The 22,507-nt window shown below is 32.0% G+C and overlaps 1 pseudogene; it reads left to right on the forward strand.

Moving 5' to 3' along the window:
- The window catches only part of LOC131654079 (uncharacterized), a 28,821-nt pseudogene extending 20,540 nt beyond the window's left edge, over positions 1-8,281 (forward strand).
- The last annotated feature ends 14,226 nt before the right edge of the window (positions 8,282-22,507 follow it).

Raw genomic sequence — 22,507 nt, forward strand, 5'->3', positions numbered from 1 at the left:
AGTTTTCTCATTTGAGGCCTGGTTAGAGAGATAAAAAGATGGAAAGTTGGAAGGAACACACTGATTCTATATTCCATACTTAGAAAAATTTTGAGAATTTGAAAATAGTCAAACAGCTGACTTTGAGCCCAGTTTACACGTGTTTCTAGGCCTCATTTCAAAACAAAGTCAACGCCAAAAATGTTCATCTCATAGCCCTCTATAATGTTGTAGTTGGGAGCCTTTTCATATGACACATGGATTGAGAGTTATTGAAGGGAGAAGTTGGCAAAATCTCACTGTGCACAAGGCAAAAAGCTAGGCAAGTTTTCTGGGCAGCGTGAACATTCTATCAAACAGGTGGCGTGCCAAATTGCAAGCTAATTTTAGAGATGTATAAGTGTGATAAGAATGCAAATTGGGTATTCATATCTCCTCCCCCATGTCCTCTACACAATGGGCCAAGAATCAAGATAATTAGATGCGTGTGGAATCATTTACCTAGCCCCAAAGTCATGCCTTCGCAAGACCAATGACATGCATCTGGCTGGGCACACACTCGAGGCAGCACGCAGGCATTTCCACAAATAGGTGGCGTGCCATAATAGAAGTCATTTTTAGAAAAGTACAAGGGTCCATTGATGTCAAACTTGGCGCTAATCTCTTCATTTACATGTTCTCTGGTCATCGGTACCAAAATCATGGATAGTGGACGTGTATCGAATGGTTTACAAAGGCTCAAAGTCACTTCCTCGCCAAGTTGTGCGCCGCCAAAGATATAGGCCAAAAGCTAAGAGCACATACATGCATTTCAACAAACAGGTTGTGTGCCATTTTCCAATCCAATTCTGAGAAATTAGAGACACTTTCAAGGTCTAAACCAAGTGTTAGCCTACTCTCCTCCATTCCCTCTTTCCATTGAGCGTAAAAGTTAATCAGATGGTGGGTCACAGAAGAAGTTATGAGCACACGAAGTGGATGCCATGGACGACTTATAAACGCAAGGCAGGAGTGGAAGTGCTGCAGCACGGTGTATGCGTGTATCCTATTATTCTCTCAATTGGTCCATGCAAGTTACTACAAACCGGGCCCAAGTGAATCAATCTTGCTCACTAAGTAAGGATCCTATATATGCTACTTCACCATAATCCAATGCTCCTCACCTCACCATAACCACCCTATACTATGAGCTCACACATATAAACCAAACCACTCCACAAAACGAGGGATCCTTTTTCATTTTTCTTTTTTCAGTTTTCCAAATCCTTCCACGCTCTCTCTCATTCTCATCACTCTCCCTTGTTCTCTCTTCACTCTCTCTCACCATGGAAAAAAAGTTTGTTACATTGTGTAACAAACTCTAACTAACTTCTTCATCTTCTTCACATAATGATATAACCGAAAACTCCAACAACCCTCCGCAACCATCTTCATCTCTCTCTTACCTTCATCATCTTCTACCTCCATTGATCTTCACAACACCAACCTTCGCTCTCCATCACTGAACCATCGTCACTTTCATTCTCACACTATTCGTCCCGTCATCTTCATGGAATCACCATGATCTCTGTCACTGTTGGCTCCTGAGCGTTTGTTCCAAGATTGAATGTGAGATACGGCTCTGATTCACCTCAAACTCATCGAAAGAAGATCTTCTCGAGGTTCTCATCGTTAAGCTTCACATATTCAAGGAGAAGCAGTGAATTTTTCCTCTACGTGAATCAAGATTCATTCCAGGTATGCTTATAATCTCTCAACATTTTAGAGCATATAAGTGTAGCTGGTTAAATTGATGATAATGATGCGTGCATTATTTTATGAATCTGAACACTTGAGTCCATTATATGAATGTGAGTTTTCCGGAATGTGGACCTTGTTCTTGAAATAAGCATGTGTTTTGGAATGCATTGGTAGTTGCATTGTGGTCTTGGTGGATATTGCTCATGTTAGGGTTTTAGAGTGAGGCTCGGTTAGTAGGATAGAGAGGGATTCGGAGGAAACTGAAGCAAGATCTATGATCAGGGAAGAAAACCGAGCCAGACGGTGTCGGTTTCGTGAATTTCTGGAGTTTTCTTGAACTCCAGTGGTGGTGACGGACGTAGAAGACGACCGGAGTTGGTATCTCCGGCGTCTGTGTATCTGACCTTCTTCTCTTTCCGTCCATGACGTGGCACGCATGCGTTGGATTAGTTTCCAATTTGTTGGTTTATTTTGTCTTATTACAATGATTAAATGATTTGGTGCCACGCTGCGATTGGCTTAGGAGGTTCATTTGTCCTTTTGTGACTTAAATCCATGCTTGACCAATTGATGATATAGTTCCATGTCACGTTACATATTAATTTCACATGCTGCCAAATAAAAAAATGTTGATACAATAATAGTGAAAATGCAAATAAAAATGTGAAGTGTGAGCTGGGCCTCACATGCATTAAGCTTTGTCACTTTCTGGAATTGCACCCTCTTGTTGCAAACACACCCCCAACCTTGTGAACATGGGCCTGAGCGCCACTGCTCTTACCACCCCCTGTTTGGGCCCAGTCTGCTTCATAACATGATTTTTAGTTCGTTTTAAAACTACTGATACACCCCCCTGCAGTTTAGATTTTAGTTTTATTTTAATACTGTTTTGCTTTTAACTTTTGCTTCATAAATTCCTTTTAACTCAAAAAAAAAATGCATAAAATTAATGTGTAGATAGTTTAGATATTGTGAATAATTGACATGCTTTTTGTTGTTTTTTTCTAATTGTCTTGATACTTTTAATAAATTTTTTTTCTTTACAATATGTTGAATTTCTTTGTTTTTAATACTCCCTTGTAAATAATTCTTTAATAGACTTAGGAGTCAATTTTAGTCTCGATTTTTTAGAATTAATTGACATATGTGTGTTTGTGAATACCATTTATTTGTCACATATTGATTTTCCTTTACCTATTCCATGTATAGTTTTTAATAAATTGTATAGCTTTCATTATTTAGATTCCCTTGTATAGACAACTTAGATTAGAATTTAGGATTGGTTCCCCTTTGCATTCTTTTTCTTTTCAACTTTCAAAACATTAATAAAAGGAAGATGCGAATCACATTAAGCAAGTGATAGAGAAATGAGTGGGACTCATTCCCTAATCTATTTCTCAATCACTTAGTGGCATAGAAACGAGTGGGATTCATTCCCTAATCTGTTTCTCGGTCACTACTTAATGGGAGAGAAACGAGTGGGATTCATTCCCTAATCTGTTTCTCAAACATTAACTAATGGGAGAGAAATGAGTGAGATTCATTCTCTAATCTGTTTCTCAAACATTACATAATGGGATGGAAGCGAGTGGGATTCATTCCCTAATCTGCTTCTCGATCATTATACATTTTATGTGATTCGAATCGTGAAGTAAACTCCCTTAAAAAACACACAAACAAAAACACTTTAAAACATCTAACAATGGTTCAGATTAAAACAAAGTAGAGAAAGTGGTGAGTGGCCCGATATTGGGAACTGTTCATCACTCATCTATCCTAAAAGACACAAACCAATCATTTCCTTTTCTTCTTCCTAAGGGCACCGTTATCTCCGCTCCATTGCATCCTAGGCGACCCCTTATGCAAGAGCGTGAGCGTTGACTCCGCCCAATTAAAAAACACAAAAACAAACAGAAAATCTTTAGCCGAGCTACGGTAACTCTGATTCCTGAAAAGGATACGTAGGCAGCGGGGTAGGGCCCGTGCGAGTACAATTCTTTATTTTCCCTACATTTTGCATTCATTTCGCATTTAGACATAGACATAGTATACACCCTTTAGATAGAAACGAACATAGGTGGATACCATCGAGTACGATGGGCGTGAGGGGTGCTAGCACCTTCCCCTTGCGTAACAGACTCCCGTACCTTGATTCTCTGGTCGCAAGACCCTGTTCCTTCCCTTGTTAGGTTTTCTGATATTCCTTTCCCTTATGGGATAAATATATTGGTGGCGACTCTGTTCATTTTTCGCGAGCGTGCGACAAGTCTCATCACAGTTAACCAATGTTATTGCATCATAAATAACAATATATCATAGTTATATCATTCACCCAATCGTTTCATATTCAGACACATCATTGTCACACATCTACAACAATCAAGTCATCACATAACATATATTAATCATGTTATAAGAAAAATCATGTATATGTATGAAACTGACACTATGCATGTGGTACCAAACATCACCAGTGGGAGAATCCATCGACCGATCTATCATCATCCAGATACGGCCCTGCCAGCACAGATTCCACACAATGGGAATCTTGCCCTTCACTGTATCCTCTCATCGTTAGGATACAACCCTCATCAAATGATTATGAATGCATGCAACATATATACAACATACTATCATCATCATCATACTATGAGTAGCATCGTCTTATACTCATTCATCATCATTCATCATCATCATCATCATTAACAAGTATGTTCAATATACATATAATTGCATCATTCAATAAATCAGACAACAATATTTCATACAGATTCATCAGTTTAAAGTCACACGTCATCAGACTTTCAAACATCACAAAACAACAAAATCTGTAGGTCACGCTGGCCATACGCGTACCATACGCGTATGGACAGAACCAACAGGCCCAAAAATTCACAAAACACACACCATACGCGTATCATACGCGTATGGACAGAACCATATTTCCACACAAAACAACATCATACGCGTATCATACACATATCACTTCCCCATACACGTATCATACGCGTATCACTTCCCCATACACGTACCATACACGTATCATACGCGTATCACTTCCCCATACACGTATCATACACGTATCGTACGCGTATCAACAGCGTCTTCCCAAAATCTGCAACTTACCCATTCGTCTTCCTCGCGAATTCATTTGTACAGCCTACGATTTGGGTCTCAAAACCAGAAATTTCACATTCTAAACAGCATAGAATTCACCCAATATCAATAGTATATGATTCTACAATCGATTTTACTCATCACAACCTAATCTACTCAGTTATTAGGGATTAACAGTCACAATTTTCAATCCAATTGATGAACACAAACAGAAAAATTCAGAATATAGAATCCATTGATCCAAACAATACTCCTAATCAACATCATTATCCACAATACGATAATAAAGATTAAATGGAGAGTCCCCCCTTACCTTAGACAAGAGTTCTTGATCCTTGGTCTCTCCCTCTACAGTTCTCCTTCACGTTCCTCGTTCCCAAAACTTCTGTTCTTTCACGTTCTTTCTTTGTTTCCCAAGTCCCAATTGTTTTATGAAAATAATAATAAAATTAGTAAAAGGTTTATTAAATCACCCCCCCTTCTTTTACTATTTCCTCACATGGCCCAAATGCCATAAACCATTATTTATCCATTATTTTCACAAAATCCTTAATAATTCTAACTATTAATTCAATATTCCAATTAAATTAATATTAAAATTATACGGGTGTTACATCTAACGTTGTTAACAGAAACTGATGTGACACGACACATGGCAATGTCAGCATGACAAGATGCTGACGTGTCATGCCACGTGGCTAAGGTCACCATCACACTTGAGCCAATAAAATTTTGTAGCTAATTAATAGCTAAAATCGTAGCTAATGTGTAACAAATTTATTCCAAAAATTCTGATTTTAAAAACATACAGTATGTTTTATAATTTTGTTTCATAATTTTTTGATGGACTATAGTTTTCAAGAATTCATATGCTTACCTCCGAACTTGGAAGGGGCAGTGATACAATCAAGTCAGGCTGCTTCATCATTTGTATCTTCAGGAGGGATGAGAGCAATAGTATGTTCCAATATTATTTCAATCAATTTCTTTTCTTTCATTTTTAATGTATAATATAAAGGTTAAATTGAAACCATTTCATTAGCTCGAAAAATTAAGTTTTATGGTTCCCCATACTCACGAAAAAGGCCCGGCTATATGTTCAATAATTAAAAACTGTATAGAAGTAACCATTTGGTGAATCCGTTTGCTGTTATATAATTCAAATGCGTTTACACACCTGCAAGCATCGTTGGTGTTCAACTCTGTCTGTCTGTATTTGTAATACATCTACTTAGACTTATATGTGTATTGCATTTGACTCATCTAAGTCTGTCCTTTTTTCATTTATGTATCACAAATCTTGCACTCAATCTTTAGGCCACATTCTTTGAGTGTTTTAACTTGTGAAAAATTATATAATAAGATATATTTAATAAAACTTATCAAATAAATATGTTATTTCCTTCATTATGTAAATTTTGAAAGAAAAAACTATGGCCCATCAAAAGATTATGAAACAACATTCTTTTAAAATCAAAATTTTTAAAATAAATTTGTTACAGATTTGCTACGACTTTAGCTACAAATTAGCTACGAAATTTTATGGGCACAAGTGTGATGTTGATCTTAGTCACGTGGCATGACACGTTAGCATCTTGCCACAATGGCGTTGTTATGTATCGTGCCACGTCAGCTTCTACTAACGGCGTTAGACATGAGGGACCAAAAGTGTAGACGGAAAACTTTAGGAGGATCATTCTTTGAAGGAAAATTTTTTAGGGACTAAAAACAAATTTCGCTATATTTAGAGGGAGTAAAAACATATTTTTGAGAGATGATGGGTGGGATGATTTATTGAAAGATGTGGTATTGTTTTGTGAAGAACATGATATTGATTCCCCTGATTGTAATGCTGTTTATATAAAGCGTGAAGGTCGTGCACGTCATCAAATGGATCACATCACAGTGGGTCAACATTTTAGAGTGAATCTCTTTTGTGTTACAATTGATCAACAACTACAGAAATTGAATCATAGGTTTTGTGAGCAAACAATGGAGCTTTTAAGTCTAAGCAACAGTTTGGTTCCTTAGGGTCTGTTTGGTTCAAATGAAGGGGAGGGGAGGGGAGGGATTTTAATAGAGGGGAGGGAAGGGGAGAGGAGTTGAGGGAATTTTTTTAATCAGATATGTGTTTGGTTCAAACGAGGGGAGGGAGGAGAAGAGACGAATTTTAATTAAAAATATGTTTGGTTCAGGAGAGGAGAGGAGGGGTTTTATTAATAATTTATATTTTTATCCTTATTATCTTATATAAGTGATACAATATGATATTCAAATGTGAAAATTTTATACATATTTTTTTGTTGGTAATATTTCTAATATTGAGTGACTAAAAAGTTATAATTTACTACATGATGTTAAAAAATTGAGTTCACTTAATTCGAATAAAATATTCAAAAACAAATTAAACTATATGTTGATAACAACTTTTAAATCGTAATGAATTATTTAACACATCAAATACATAAAATAATTTATTATTAAATATAAATGATTTAAATGTTTTAATAAAATAAATAAAAAAATTAAAATGAAAGATTTAAAGTTTGATATAAAAGAAAATATGATAGGATACATAACAAAAATAGAAAAAGAATATAAATAAACAAAAAAGAGTTATAAAAAAAAATCAAAAAAACACAATGATTATGATTTATATTAAGGACAAAAATTTTAAAATAATTTGAAGGTGGAGAATAATTATAATAAGTTGATAGAAGCAATCGAGAAAAATCACACAGAAGAAAGCAGTAATACAAAAGAAAATGAATAATTTTGAAATATTAAAATAAAATTGAGGATATTATAGTAATTATAATAAGTTTTAAAATATCAATGTTCAGATTCCCTCCCATCCCCTCCAAATCCCCCCGATTTTGGGGACGCAAAAAGTGTGTTTTGGAGAGATTTTGCTCCCCTCCCATCTCCTCATAAAATTTGAACCAAACACATTTAATTAGAAATATTCCCTCCCATCCCCTCCATCTACCTCGAACGAAACACACCCTAAGGATATTTACAGAGCATTTGATATGAATAATATATGTGCTCTTGTAAATAAATTCTATCCTACGGATTTTAGTGAGCATGAGAAAATTAGTTTGAGATATCAACTTCAACACTTTCATCTTGATGTTGTTGGTCATCCAGGTTTAAATCGCTTGTCAGCTATGTCTGAATTGTGTGAAGCTCTAAAAAAGACAGGGAAGACGGGTACATATTATTTGATTGATCGACTAATCTGTCTTATCTTAACTCTTCCGATTTCTACCACTACTACAAAAAGATCGTTCTCAGCAATGAAGATAATCAAGACAAGATTGCGCAATAAAATGGAGGATGAATTTCTTGCTGACAATATGATGCTTTACATTGAAAAAGAAATAGTTGATCACTGGTTATTGATGAATTCAAGTCTTTAAAAGAACGGAAGGCGGTACTTTAATTTGAGGTTGAATATCTCCTTTTATATACTCTATTTTTATTTTGTGTTGAAGTTATTTTGAATATTTGAAAAAATTGTATTTGAGTTTTAAAAATTTAGTAAATTGCAATTATAATATTTTAGTTAATTCTTGTCGCCCCCCTAATATTTTAGGCAAGATCCGCCACTGTCGACAGAGGATAAATGAATAAACACATATTCGAAATGGTGATTCAGTGTTACCGAAATAATAACTTAAATAATAACTAAAATAATGACTAAATTAATTCTTGTCATAAATCAATTTTGATCCAAAATCACTCATCCAAATCGTTTTTGTTTATCTATTACTTAAATAAGTGATTTTCACACCTTTTCTTTTTGTCTTTTTTGTGATTTCGTGGGTCATCGTTTGTTTTGATTTCCCATTTTCTGTGGTGTATTTTGATTTCTCGTCTTTGTGCGGGTATTTTGTTTTTCCGTTTTTGTGCGGTGTTCATTTGTTTCAGGTTGAAAGATTAGTTTCGATCTAGTGCAGATTCAATCAATGACTTTGGTGTCGTCAATGCTACAGATCCGGAAGCATGAATATTTCGGACATCTCAATACAGTCAATACATTAATATTTGTAGGCATATGCAATTTGCCGTTTTATGCTATTAACATGGATGATGTGGATTTGTTCGCAGATTCATCCTTTTTTGTTTTTGGCGATTTTGAATTTGTATTGCAACGATGTACTCTATCGATTTGAATGATTGAATATCATTTATTTTCTGTCAAAAAAAAAATAATTTTTGTCATTTTATTTTTTTCTTTATCAGATTTGGGTTATTTTTTGCTATTGAGTGGTGATGAAGAGATTGTGTTTCTTTTTCTACTTCTTCTAAATCCAAATATGAGTTTTTGTTCGATTTGTAGTTTTCCTCTCAGATTTGAGTTTTTTGTTGTTGTTGTTGTTACTAAGTTATAAATCTGAGTTTTTGTTCGATTTGCAGTTTTTCTCTCGATCTTGGTTTTAATTGTTGTTATTTAGAAGTGATGAAGAGAATGATGATGAAGAGGGGCCTGAGTTTTTGTTAGACTTGCAGTTGTTCCTCTTAGATCTGGATTTTTGTTGTTCTTATTTAGTGGAAATTGAGACATATGTTTTTGTTAAATTTGTCACTATTCCTCTAGAATATGGTTTCATTGTTGTAACTATATTGTTGTTACTGAGTTTCCTTTAAATCTCTTGTATGTATTTTTACTTTGTGAATGGTTATGGTTATTAATATTTATGATAATTTTTATTTGGTTTGAAAAGTCAATAATATACTTCACACATATTGCAAGCATAAAGTGGTGGAAGAGAAAACTTTCATGAATAAAGTGGTGGAAGAGAAAACTTTCATGAATAAAGTGGTGGAAGAGAAAGCTCTCATGGAAGAATAATTCTTAATTTGAATTTGTGATGACCTCATCATCTTCAATGTAATAGATGATGCAGTAGAAAATGATTGGATATGTTTATGTGTTGATCTCTTAAGAGAGAAGAAAGAGAAAAAAGGGTTGACCATTTTATGATAGAAATGAATGTTGTGTGAAATAATTTTTTTGATATAACAATAATAATATTGAAACTAATAGTATTGTCATATCAAACATGAAAGGTTTGAAAATAATGAATGTAATTAAATTAAATTAAATACTTTAATATTGTGTGGTTTGAATAAACTAGAGAATAGAGCTATAAAAAAATTAGGGAATGAATTGGACACGTGACCCAAGGAGTTTTTATTGATTTGACATCTTTGTAACTTTATATTTAAAAAATGAATAAATAGTAAAAATATATTATTTATTTTAAAAAATTGATTTGAGAGATGAATGAATCATAAATCATGAGTTGTAGATTTGACTATAAATATTTTTTATTTCAAAAGAAATTAATTATATTTTTTTTTATTAAATTAGATTTGACGGTAAATAAATTTCTCTTGCTCTCTTCATGCATAGTTTTTTTAGCTTCTCTTATTTATTTTAATAAAAAAATTCCATTTGTTTTTAATAAAAATAAATAAATTCAACTTTATAAGTTTTTTAGATTTTCGTTAATAAGTATTGTAATGGAATAAATTAAAGAATCAAATATTGAAAATAAAACCTCTTCCTTTTTTTTCTACTTCTATATATTCTTGCAAAAAAAAAATTATTCAATAACTTTTACCTATTATTTTATTATCGTTATTATTATTATTATTATTATTATTATTATCATGTTTATTTTTAATAAAGTGACAATAAATAAAATGTAATGAGTATTGAAATATAAACTATAATAAAATTCAAATTTTGATAATTAAGAGTATTTAGTTAGTACCTCTAATATGATTTCAACGAATTTACCTATATATAAATTTACTATAACTCATGAATTAACTAATTGGTTTGTTTAGTATATTATCCAATTCAACTATAGTAGTAATTCATATCAATATACAAATTTGTTTTATTTTATTTTAATGTTTTGTAATATTATTTTTTTAATCTATTTTTAAAAAATTACAATTATTCTACTTTCTAAAAATAACTATCTTTAAAACTTATTCTATTTCATGTACTAAAAAAATCAATAAAATATGATAATTGATATTAAATTTTAGACTTATGGTATAATATTAATATTATTTTGTATTACGGCTATTATTACAATAAGGTGAAATTAAAGAAAATAAAAGTAAGTATACTTAAAATAATGTATAAATTTAAATGGCTTTGGCTTATAATTGGAATATTTTGATTCTGTTGTTGTTCTTTTACGCTCATTAATTCAAATGAGATTAATTTATTTTTTTCTATTTTTAAAATAAAATTAATGCATGTAGGAATGTTTCTCTATTATATTTTTAGACACAAATTTGAAGTAAATGTTGTAATATTTTTAAGAATAATAATAAAAGGATTGTGGAACGGTTAAGAAATGCACAATAAATGTTATAATTATGTGATAAATTCGTTCATAAACTACTATTTTTAATTTATTTTTCATCTAAATAATAATGGAATACTTAAATTTAATGTATGACTAAATAATGATAAAATATATTATCTTTATTGACTATTAATTCTTGAATATTAAGAATAATTTAATTGAATTTAATATGATGATAATTTATCGTTTCAAAAATTATTATCTTTGTAATCATGACACTATTTTTGTACTATGTCAGTCTAAGCTACAAGTACACTACAAGATCTTCAACTCACAAATTAAACTTGAATGTAAAATTAGAGTATTTTTGGTTTGAAATTGAGACAAAATAGTGACAATGATGTTTTCTTTTTCTTTACATTTTCTTTTCTCTTTCTAGGGGTGGACAAGAAATACTCAACCTACCGAAACCCGGTCTGTTTAAAACCGCAAGCATTCGTTCGGATCGTATCGGGTCTGCGGGTCGGTTTTTCAGTCTGTGACGGTTACAATTGGTCGGAAGCGGATGACAAGTCTTGATCCATATAAACCCGAAACCGACCGATAAAGTGTGTTAACATGCAATTGTAGTTTTACTTTTACCATCTTACTAAAGGCACACGTGATTTGTCAGAAAAAATATGGAGTAGTGTGCCTCTCTATTCTTATGGTGTAGCTTGCTGTAACCTATAAAGTCTAATCTTTATCTTACAACAATTTAATATTTTTAACTTAAAAATATCACTACTGTTATTATAATAATGTATGTATTTGTCTTAAAAGAAAAGTATCTCTCTTCTTCTTCCTCCTAGAGAAACCACCACCACTCACATCTTTCTTCTTAATGTTCTCTTTTCATCACTCATCGCTGCCATTACCTACACAATTTTTTGATTGTAGAAATTATTTCCTCTCTTTCTTTGGTTTTTGTATGACTTTTGAATGCTAATATTTTTTATTCACATGTTAACAAACCGAAGTACCCGAACCGAATAAACCGTCATCCGAAGAACCGATACTCGACCTAACCGTTGAAGAAAACGGTCAGAAGTGGATCTATAATAGCCACCCGTAGGTGTTCATCGGATTGGGATTTTGAAACCGAATCCGACCGAATCCGATCCGTGTCCACCCCTATTGACTCTTTCCAACCTAGAGTATCTTTGGATTGAGATTGAGACAAAATAGTGACAATGATGAAACCAAGCAATGATGTTTTATTTTTCTATACACTTTCTTTTCTCTTTTCGACCTAGGTATGCTATGATTTAACCTACACAATGTAATCTCATAAGTGTATCTTATATCAATTTTTTTACACATTCAATTAAGTTTGGGATAAATAACCTTCACCCCCCTGCCATATGGGCGAGTTTTGAGTTTGCCCCCTATTAAATTTTTTTGTTAGATTTCCCCCTTATAAAACACAGATTCCATTTCTGGAACCCCCTATCCCTTGTTTGGCTGACATGCTGTGGGGAATCTGGTGACATGGCGTGGGGAATCTGGTGACGGGGCGTCCATGTGGCGTTTGGGAAAATTAGAAAATACAGATTTCTAAAAATTGGGCAAGCTGGGTTTCGAACCCACAACCCCTAATATTAAATAACAACAGCTAACCACTAGACCAGTTTATCAATTATGTACATTTGTTAAACTGAAAGATATATATTATATATTAAGTATTATATTAAGATATACTAGTATATTATTTATTACCATTTTATATATATTAACATTATATATATATATATAGCATTATATATATTAATGTTTTGTTTTATTAACATTATATATATATATATATATATATATATATATATATATATATATATATATATATATATATATATATATATATATATATATATATAGCATTAACGTTTTGTATTATATTAAGATATATCAGTATTTTTTTTTTAAAATTGTTTTTTTGTTTTATATAGCATTAACGTTTTTTTTTATAAAGTTTTTTTTTAGACTCATTATTTTTATGTAACGTTTTTTTTATATTGCATTTTTTGATTTATAAAAAATGTTTGTTACTTTATAAAAAAATGTTTGTTAGTTTATAAAAAATATTAGTTTATAAATAAAATGTTAATTAGTTTAAAATTATAAAATATAATTTATTAAAACGCTAATATAATATATATATATATATATATGTTGCATTTTTTAAAATTATCATTTTTATAAACTGTATTAATTAATTATTTTTTATAAAATTCAATTTTTATATGTTTACATATTTTTTATAAATTTTTTTGTTTTGTTTTATATGTTGACGTTTTTTGTTTCATATATATATATATATAGTCAATTTTTTAACGTTAATATATTTATTTTAAAAAAACATATAGTTTAACGTAAAATAAATTATCATAACTATATGTTTTATAACGTTAAAAAATATATTTTATATGTTTTATAACTATAAACGTTAATATATAATAAATAAATAAAGGAGTACACTTAAAACAACTAAAATGTATTGGTGTAGTGGTTTGGTATTTGCTGGGTTTACTAAGGGTCCTGGGTTCAATCCCCATTGAGATCATTTTTTAGAATTAATATTCTATAAGGAAATCCATAGAAATCCAGCCAAACAAGAGATTTCCAGCCAAACAAGAGATTTTTCATGCCCAGTCAGCCGCCTAGTCAGCCAAACAAGGGATAGGGGGTTCCAGAAATGGAATCTGTGTTTTATAAGGGGGGAATCTAACAAAAAAATTTAATAGGGGGCAAACTCAAAACTCGCCCATATGGCAGGGGGTGAAGGTTATTTATCCCATTAAGTTTTATCTTTATACTATCATATATATTTTATTAATTATATATGCCTCATGTTTTTTATTAAATATGTTGATGATTATATTTTATTTTTTATTAAATGTTTCATTTTATATTAAATAATAGACTTAATGTTTATAAAATTATTAAAACTCGAAATATTTTATTACCAATTTTAATATATGTTTTTCTTACAAAAGTTGATGATTTTAAATAACTTTTTATGACATGATAAAATGTTAAAATATTATTAAAATTATAATTTTAATATTTAACTATTAATTAATTTAAATTAATAAATTTAACAAAAATTATAAAAAATAAATAGTTAATTTATTTTTTTAAGTCTATGATTGTTTATTTGATGTTCCTTTTTCTAAAATACAATATACTAACTACAATGACTACTACTAACACATATTAAAATATAATTAATAATAATATTATTATTTTTGTATAAAACTATTTTGGCATAAAAGGATATTAAATTTAAATATATGGCAAACTTGTACTATTATTTTGTATATTTTTTACTATACAATTATGATTATAAATTTATGTCTAATTGATACATATTTTTCAGAGAACTTTATTACATTATAATGTACAATATATTAAATTTTTATTAAATTTTAAATTTGTTTAGTTGCTATTACTTTTTAAAAAGATAATAAATATTATAAAATATTAAATATAATCTTTGTTTATTTCTACTGCCGTAACATTAAGGGTTTGGTATAAGGTTTGTCACTAAAGTTGAGTAAATAGGGGTAGTTGGTTGGTCTTATTTCTCTAAAGTTTTTGAAACGAGTATACGATGGTTCATTATATTTATATTTTCTTCAGACATTTCTTAAACCTACTATTTAATATAATTTTTCTTTGCTTTCGCCTTTTAAAAAAATTAATTGAATTAACTTTAATTACTATATAACAAAATTATGATTATTATTATTATAAAAAAATAACAAAATTTTGACTATTATTATTAGAAAAAATGCAGAATTAACACGAAGATAGTTCATAAAGCCTTCATTTTATTTCTCAACTTTTGCATAGAGAAAAATGTCGAAGAGTGATAGAGCAATAAGATAAAATACAAGAGAGTTTCATGCAGAACCCCATGAGTTGTCCAAAGCTGTAGATGAAGGCAACATGATACTGTCAAGTGCAGTCCTTACATTGTCACGTCACTATCCAACAGTGCTATTGGTACCATCAATGATGAATTTATTTTTCTTCAAGACAAAATACTCTATCTTATCAAAACTTTATTAAGTGTTTTAACATAATATTTTATTAAGTGGTGCAGTGTGTATTTGGTCTGTGAGTCTGAAGAACAGACAAACAAGTACAATTAGCTTATTAGAGCTAATGTGACATGTAATTACAAAATCTATATTAGCAAAAATATAGTGTTGTTTACTTATATAAGAATTATGTTAATAGAAATATTAGATATTATAAGAAAAATGCTGCATAATTGCAGTTAGTTAGAAATAATAGATAATAATAACATTGGCTAATAAAAAATATGACTAAATTGTTGGATAGAAGTGTAAGATGAATATGTAATAGTATGTAATAATGACATTATAAGTCACTTAGTTTGCTTTTTTTATAATCACAACAATACTTTATTTTTAAGATCTTCTTTTCATTCTCTCCCAAGAAAGATATATTCCCTTTTCCCGATACTATATTTTGATTAAAATGTAATACTATAACATTTTAATTTTATTTTGAATTATAATTATAAAAGTCTAATACCTCTCAATATTATTATGTTATTAAAAATATTGCATTTTAAATTAAAAATAATATTAAATTATTTTTTCTGTTATAAAATTCAGTTGGTGTAATTAACACAATTAAGTTAACTTTTAAAAATTAAATATTATTTTAAATGTAAATTAAGAATTATTTAAAATGATTAAAATAGACTTTCTCTTTATAATAAAAATAATTTTTTTTATTGTTTTTTCTTAATAATCTCCACAACATCCGGCAAGGTGTCAAAAAGTGGAAATTCCATACTTTTCAGCAATTAATGAGGCAAAAGAGTTCTATAATGAAGAGGTTGGAAGGTATTCAAAGCACTATTCAAGCAACTCATACTCATAAAGGAATTAGAAGGCTTGAGAAGAAGCTTCAAGCAAACCTTAGTGACATTTTAAAGGAGGAAGAGCACATGTGGTTTCAACGTTCTCGTGCTAAATGGCTGATAGATGGAGACAGAAATACAAAGTACTACCATATTAAAACTGTGCAAAGAAGAAGAAGGAATAAGATTGTTACTATTAAAGATTCGAATGGCATTTGGTTGGAGGATGTTAATCAGGTTTAGAATTTGTTCCTTGATCATTACAAGGAATTGTTTACCTTGAAGAACACCTTTCAGTATTGGGAACAAACCAAATACTCTTATCCGAATATTGAGAGAGAAGAATTGGTGAAGATCGGAGCTGATGTCAATAATGAGGAGATTAAGCAGGCAGTCTTCAGCATGAAACCGTGGAAAGCACCTGGTCCAGATGGCTTCTCGGCAGGCTTTTATCAAAAATCTTGGCAGACTGTTGGCAAAGAGGTTTGTGATTTTGTTAAACGCGCATGGAGATCACCAAGCTGTCTTGCTGATGTTAATCAAACTGATATTGTTTTGATCTCGAAAGTTCACCAACCTAAAAAGGTCACACAATTTCGTCCCATTTCGCTTTGCAATGTAATTTATAAAGTTGTGAGTAAAATCATTGTGCAAAGACTGCAGAGTAGTATGTAACACCCTTCTAAACCCCGCGGAAATTAATAAAATAATTCAGAGTAAAACATGAAAACAAGGGTGCCACAATTCAATTTAAAACAATTTATCATAAATCAATTGTCATGCTTCACTTAGGAACGAATCATCAGTTTAACAAAATCATGTTTCTACACAACGGAATATTCGTCATACGGATAAGCATAACATCATCTATGCAATATCCCACAAAATTAATACAATAACAACATAATGGAGTAACATCATAGACTCTAAACTAGCGTTCCCCAGTGTTACAATATCAGAGCATGACACCGACGCTATACTTAAACAAACTGGCCTATGAGCTATCCTCACCAAAGCCAAAAGCCGCTACTCGCCAATCTGAAAATGTCAACAGTAAGGGTGAGTCTCATTCAAATTAACAAATGTTATTGAATCATAAATAATAACACATCATAGTTACATCATTCACCCAATTGTTTCATAAACAGACATCCAGACAAGTTTCATCATCACAAAACAATCAACCAACACATCATCAATATTTATAACACTGGAATACATCCAATCATGTTATAAAAATATGCATATGTATGAACTGACACTATGCATGTGGTACCAATATCATCAAACGGGAATAACCCATGACCGATCCAACATCATCAAGATACGGCCCTGCCAGCACATATTCCACACAATGGGAATCATGCCCTTCACTGATCCAACACATCATCATGGATACAGCATCATCAATGAATATGAATGAATGCAAACATACATGAACATACTTATACCATCGTCAAGTCTATGAGTAACATCATAAAATACTCATTTCATCATCATCATCAACATCATCATCATCATCAAAGTATGTTTATATACATTAGCATCATTCAAATACAATCAATCATCATCATCATTAAAGAACATACATGTATCCACATCAATCATCATCATCATCATCATCATCAATAAGGAAAAACATACATGTATCCACATCATTCTAAAACAAAGCAATCATCATCATATAATTCTCAACAAATTATCACATCATAATGTTTTTCAAAACAACATCTTATATTGTCACATTTCATCATATATGTCAACAATACGTCATCCATCCAACAGACAAGATATTCACATCATACTCACATTATCACAAACCTATCTCATAAGCTTCATCATACCAACAAACAAATCATCAAATGAATCATGTTTTAAACATAGCTTGTATCGTTATATCCTATCATATATATCCACAACGCATCATACATCAAAACAAGCAAATGATGATAAAATAAATTCAAGATGCTGCTCATTTCATTATTATAACATGAAGAATATTTCATAAGCTTCATACTGCTCGAAACTGCACTTAAAACAGGCCAACGGTTCGAAAGTTATGCATCTTTAAACTTTTTTAAAATATTCCAAACACTAACAGCACGCGGCGCCAATTTAGTTCGCGGCGCCAAATGAACGTCTCAAAAAAATCCTTGGCTCTCTGCCAAGTAGTTCGCGGTGCAACACATACACACGGCGCGGAACGAGAAAACAAGTACGCCTTCGGGGTGCCAACACTGGGACGCGGCGCGACCTGGTCAGATTAGAGATTCCCATCGGAATTGACCGCATACGAACCCGAATCCCAAATTCCTCAACCTCGACCAAATCGATTCAAGATTATCAACCATCACAAAACAGCCACACAACATATATCATACACACATATAACATATATTATGCATCATCAAACATCATACAACACCAAATTCATGGAATTCATCAAAATAGATAATTATCAACAAATATCCCCAAAATCCCAACTCTGTCATACGATTCAATTGACATGAAATAATATATCTATATCAGTCCTATTATCCATAACTCGATAATAGATGTTAATCGGAAGAGTCCCCCTTACCTTAGCCAAGAATCTGGATTTTTCCCCTTCTTCTCCATCAAACCCGTATGCCTCTTTTCTTCACTTTCAGCAAGAATTCCCAATCTTCAAACTCGCTTATCTCCCTCATCGAGAACCTCCCTGACACGAATTAATATATCAAATCGAAGGAAATTTCGTGTAGAATCCGAATCTTCGAGAATTACCTGATTTGGAGTTACGAGCAGAGAGTTATGACCCATTTTGTGAGGGCTGCACCATGAATACGAAAATCTCTTTTCTCCATGAGCTCTCTCCTTCTTCCTCTTAGGTTTTCTTCTTCTAATTTCCAATTTCTTTTTTTTTTCTTATTTTATGAAAATAAAGCAAAATAACTTTAGTAATAGGGCCTACCAATCACACCCCCTCCATTACTAACCACAACTTGGCCCAATAGCTTATTTTACACAATTTCCAACTTGAGTTCAATTAAAATACCAATAATCCAAGAAATTAATTTAAACTCCCATTAAATTAATAAATGTAAAATATGGGGTGTTACATAGTATGGATAAAACTATCTCGCCTTTCCAGTCAGGGTTTGTTCCGGGACGAAGCATTCACGATAATATCATTGTGGCGCAAGAAGTAATACACACCATGAACAAGATGAAAGGAATGAAAGGATGTTTCGCTATCAAAGTTGAACTCGCTAAAGCTTACGATAAGCTGAGCTGGGAGTTCATATGGAGAAGTCTTAAGGAAGTCAAACTGCCAGAAAACATAATTAACCTAATCATGCATGGAGTTGGTAGTGTTGAAACTAATATCAAATGGAATGGTAAGAATTCGGAGTATTTCCGACCTGGGAGGGGAATACGGCAGGGAGAACTTATATCTCCTTATTTGTTCGTGTTATGTGTTGACAAACTTTCTCATCTCATTTCTCAAGCCGTTGATGATGGTAAATGGAAAGCTATTAAAGTAAGTAGACAAGGGCCTGCAGTTTCTCATCTGATGTTTGCTGACGACTTATTGTTGTTTGGAGAAGCAAGCAATAACCAAATTAATAGTGTCATGAATATTCTTCACAAATTTTGCGAGATGTCAGGACAAGAAGTCAGTTATGAAAAGACAAGGATTTATTTCTCTCCAAATGTCCACAAGAGTCAAAGGAAGGATATTGTTCAGAAGTCTGGATTTGCTGAAACAATGTCTCTTGGCAAGTATTTGGGAGTTCCTTTGACGGGGAAGACGCTTAAGAGAAGTGAAATTCAATATGTGATTGATCAAGTTAGAGGGAAACTCAACAATTCGAAAGGTCAACACCTGGCCTTTGCTGGTCGAGTCACCCTTGCTAAAAGTGTGATCGAAGCTCTTCCTTTATATCCTATGATGACCATGAAGATTCCCAAAACCTGCTTATGAGAAATTCACAAACTGCAGCGAAATTTTATTTGGGGTGATAATGATAGTGGCCGAAAGCATCATGCAATAGGCTGGAACATTCTCACTAGAACTAAAGAGGAAGGTGGCCTAGGTTTGAGACAGTTAGATGTGATGAATGAAGCATGCCTTCTGAAGATGGGCTGGAAGTTAAAAGAGCAAAATGATGAATTATGGAGTGAAGTTTTATGGGGGAAGTATGGTAGAGGCGAAAACTTTAGAGCTCCTATCTCGAAGAACGCAGATTCTAACCTTTGGAAGCTGTTGGTCCGTAAGTGGGAGAAGATTGACGAATATTGTACTTGGCATATTGGAGATGGCAAAATGGTCAGAGCTTGGAAGGATAATTGGATCAAGGATGGATGTAATATTGATGAGATGCAGCTTAGTATTCCTTTACACATCCAACATGCGTGTGTTGCTGATTTGTGCTTGAATGATGATACCTGGAATTGGGAGATTCTCGTGGATTGGCTCCCGTAAGACATCGTATGGAGAATTCAAGGTATCCCACCACCTTGCATTGATGCTGGACCGGATTTTCGCATGGGAGAAGGCAAGATTATGGGGGTTTATTCTGTTAAGAACATGTACAGAAACCTTACTCAGCTTGATGATAGTATGGATGAGGACGTTTGGAAGATTGTTTGGAGGATTAATAGTACGGAGAGAGTGCGCCTTTTTGTTTGGCGTTTATATCATGATGGGCTAATAACTAATTCCAAAAAAGCACGCATGGGGTTGGGGAGTTCTATGTGTCGAAGATGTGGGAGCGTAGAGGAAGATTCGTTGCATGTTCTTCGCGATTGTCCAAAGGCTAGCAAGCTGTGGAGAACAGCGGTTTTGACTAACAATAGTTTGCTGTTTTTTGCAAGTATTTTTGATAACTGGATTCATCATAATTTTTTGAAGCATATCGGGCGGGACTCGATTAATGATTCGCAAGTGTTCTGGGCTACTAGTTGCTATTACCTCTGGCTTTGGCATAATAAAGAGGAGCATGAGGATAACTTCAATAGACCAGTGGATGAATTTGGATTCATCATGCATCAGATTCAGGAATATAATAGAGCCAAAGCTTCCCATTTTATTGCCACGGTTCCTCATTTGGAGGAAAAGCGGATCAGATGGGAGAAACCGACGGGTGATTGGATAAAGATCAATGTGGATGGCGCTTCGAACAAGAATGGGTTTGCGGGTTGTGGAGGAGTTTTGAGAGGAGCAGATGGAGAATGGTTAGGAGGCTTCTCAAAAAATCTTGGTATTTGCAAAATCCAGGATGCTGAACTCTGGGCTATCTATGAAGGTATTAAAATTGGAATTAACATGGGTTTCAAGAAAATCATCATGGAGTCAGATGCCTATCAAGTTATCAAAGACATCAATAGAACCAGAAATGCTCCAATAAGTGGTAATCTTTTTTGCAAGATTAGGAAGCTTCTTTGTGCTGATGTGGAGATATCCTTCAATCATGTATTCAGGGAGATAAATCAGTGTGCTGATCTTCTAGCTAAGCATGGTATCCATCAAATGCCAACTTTCAAACTGTTTCAGGATTGTCCTTCGTTCGTAAAGGACTGTTTCGGATCAGATCTTTCCGGTTTTGTTCATTCCCGGTTGATTCCGGTTTAGTTTTTCTTCTTTTTTTGGGCTCTCGCCCTTCATGTATCCAAAAAAAATGTTGATAACAAATAGGAGTATAATATATTCTTATAATTATTTTGTATCTATATTCCTTATCAATATCATTGTACAGATGCACAACATAAATTTTTATACATTTAATGGAAGCAATTTTATATATTTAAATCTATTACAAAATCAAATGATACTTAATGACCATTATTACAAAATTAAACACTAATTAATAATCACTATTGTTATGTTCTCTATTTCTTATTTTATGTACAAATCTCTTTTTTTTTTTTTATAGTATTTATTTATGATAGTGAGAAACACATCATTCATCATTCAATAATAGTTATTTCAAATTGATAGTATTTCTAAATCTAAATTAATATAATTATTGATAATTTTTTAATAAATAGAATAATCTTCATAATGTTAAGAATTTTTGTTCTAGATATGATTGTAAATATATGAAAGTAAAAATGTTAAATATTTATATATGATGGTTGAATTTGATAGTTTTTTCAAAATTAAAATAGTTAATACAAATTTTCTTACGGGTATCAGATATTTTTTATTAAAAAAATATACATTTAAAACAAATGCACGTCCCATACTTCGCACGGGTCTCTTACTAGTTCAAATAAAAAAATAACTAATTCAACCCTATTAGTCAAATTTTTTTTGTTCAATTTAAAGCCATCCGAACAATATTGTCCGCATTATAATTTTTTGTTTTTAAAAATTAAATAATAAAATATGTTTGAAAGGGCCGGTTCACGA

The sequence above is a fragment of the Vicia villosa genome, linkage group LG1 (assembly GCF_029867415.1).
Source record: "Vicia villosa cultivar HV-30 ecotype Madison, WI linkage group LG1, Vvil1.0, whole genome shotgun sequence".
Taxonomy (NCBI): Eukaryota; Viridiplantae; Streptophyta; class Magnoliopsida; order Fabales; family Fabaceae; genus Vicia; species Vicia villosa.